This window comes from Babylonia areolata, chromosome 27 (assembly GCF_041734735.1).
Source record: "Babylonia areolata isolate BAREFJ2019XMU chromosome 27, ASM4173473v1, whole genome shotgun sequence".
Lineage (NCBI taxonomy): Eukaryota > Metazoa > Mollusca > Gastropoda > Neogastropoda > Buccinidae > Babylonia > Babylonia areolata.
Genome location: NC_134902.1, coordinates 34,215,505 through 34,218,004, shown reverse-complemented (window position 1 = coordinate 34,218,004; position 2,500 = coordinate 34,215,505). Strand labels below are relative to the sequence as shown.

Here is a 2,500-nt window from a genome sequence, read left to right as displayed (position 1 = left end):
TCCTTCTTTCTTTCTCCTCTCTTCTTTCTCTCTGACTCCTGCTTCGTCTTCTTCTTCTTTCAGGATGCCTGTTCCACGCTTTGACACTGTTTTGACGTCACTATGACATCATACAAACACCCACCCCCGCAGGGTGAAAAAAAAAAAACAATGACGTCGTGGAAGCGGATCACAGCACAACACGACGACGTCACTGTGACGTAGACGTGAGTAACACTGTACAGTGACGTTGGTATAGAGAGACTTTGAAGAAAAAAAAAAAACAAAAAAAAAACACCCGTAACACACACACACACAGAAAAAGTGACGTCAGAAATGGTAGGGTTTGGTAGGGAAGAGTAGTGAAGTCAATTCGCTTTTCTTCTTCTTCTTCTCCTTGGTTTGTGGTTCTTCCCTCCTTTGAAATAAATGTCAGACAGATCCAAACAAAAACTCCAGGGCTGAGTGGCAGCACAAGGGACAGAGCACTTAATTAGCCTGGATTCAAAGACGAGTTGAAATTAACCGATGGCTTGGTGACTGACGTATGTCATCTACTCCTGAAGTCTGGCTGGAAACAGGAGACAACAGCTGTTTGTCTTGGCTGACCCCCCCACTGCCCCCCCCCCCCCCCACCTCCGTTCCCCGGCCTCCCCTCCTTCCTCCACAACCCCCTGACCTTCTCCCTTGTCACACACACACACACACACACACACACACACACACACACACACGCACACACATCACGCTGTTTTGTTGTGTTTTTTTGGTTTTTTTCCCCAGTGATGTTTTGCTCAGTTGCACTTTTCCTGTTTGATTAAACCCCTTATTTTATTTATTTATTTTTTTTCTTCTAACTTTTAATTTGTTGTTGCTGTTTCTTTTGTTTTCCAATGATGGTTTGTTTATCTATATTTTGATACAGATACGTAAATCAAAATATACAGGGACAGAAGGTCCTTCAAACAGCCACGCTATCATTTCAGAAAATTGGAATAAAATAAATCGAACAAACAAAGAACAACATCTTGCTATGGACAAAGAAAAAAACAACAACAGCTATTTTCATATATCACTTAATCAGTTCAAAATTTGGAGAGAAAAAAGTATCATTTCATATATGCTTCCCTAACACTTGACCAAGTCGATGCAGAAGCACAAAGAATTATATATATGGTGCATGTTTGTTTGTCGTATCTCGATCTACATTTACACAGGTTAATCTAGTATTTCTCAAATACATACTCTAACTAATGTGCTTTTATCTAATGAATATGTGTGTTCTTTCGCTTACATAAAACGTCAAGTCGCTTTTCGTTGTTTTGTATGTTTTAGAACATCAAATATTTGTTCACAAGAAAAATACCTGGAACAGTAAATAAATAAAGACGATAACAGTTTGGAGGTTTATATAAGGGTTGAATTTTTTGCGAAAGTACTAATACTGATTATAGGATCACGCAGTACGCATATAATCGAACATATTTATATTAAAAAAAAAAAAAGAAGAACAACAACAACAAGAGGGACATGCTTCTTTCGCAGCTTTTCCAGGCATAAAGGCCTTAACAAACGATGTATGAAAACTCTGTGACCTTTCTACGGCCATCGCAGCGAAGACCTCATAATATCCACGCGCTGTGTTCAGGGACTCGGCACTGGAAGGCGGAGGAAACCAATCATGTCCTTCCTTCATTAGAACCCTTCCCCCCACCCCCACCCCCCCCCCCCCCCCCCCCCACCCCCCTAACCGAAATCAGGTGACCCATTGACACCCGGGGAAGGGGTGAGGAAAACTGGAATAAAGTACCTTTCCCAAAACGATCACAACACCACGCTAAACCAGACCTCGAACCCTGAAGACTGATGATCACTGAATCTCATATGTTCAATGAGACTGACCAAAAAAAAAAAAAAAAAAAAAAAAAGGTCATTTGGTTCGTGTTGAATAATAAACAGGAAAATGATAATAGATGTATTTGTTGTTTGGTTGTTTGTTGTTTTTGCTTTTTTTTTTTTTTTTATCTTCTTCTTCGCTATTTCATACAAGTTAAACACAGACACACAAACCAAAATGAAACAAAAATGGAACAAAGCAAACCGAAATAAAACAAAACAAAACAAAGCAAAACAAAACAAAGCAAAACCACGCAAAAAAACAAAACCAAATACAAATCAGATGAAATGTGCTGCTGCGGCGCTGAAAGTTCACTACAAACACGACAAATCGATTGGTTTGGCAGTCCGTAGAAAGTGGTAATAGCGAGGCAACCTGCATCATGCCTTGTCTTGTAAGATTCTGAGTGGTAAACGAGAGAATCTGAGCGCGCTGGTTCGAATCACGGCTCAGCCGCCGATATTTTCTCCCCCTCCACTAGACCTTGAGTGGTGGTCTGGACGCTAGTCATTCGGATGAGACGATAAACCGAGGTCCCGTGTGCAGCATGCACTTAGCGCACGTAAAAGAACCCACGGCAACAAAAGGGTTGTTCCTGGCAAAATTCTGTAGAAAAATCCACAT

General features: G+C 40.8%; 1 protein-coding gene across 1 annotated transcript in view; it reads right to left on the bottom strand.

The window, feature by feature from the left end:
- The window catches only part of LOC143301068 (uncharacterized), a 280,584-nt gene that overhangs the window by 267,162 nt on the left and 10,922 nt on the right, over window positions 1-2,500 (bottom strand). The window lies entirely within an intron of this gene.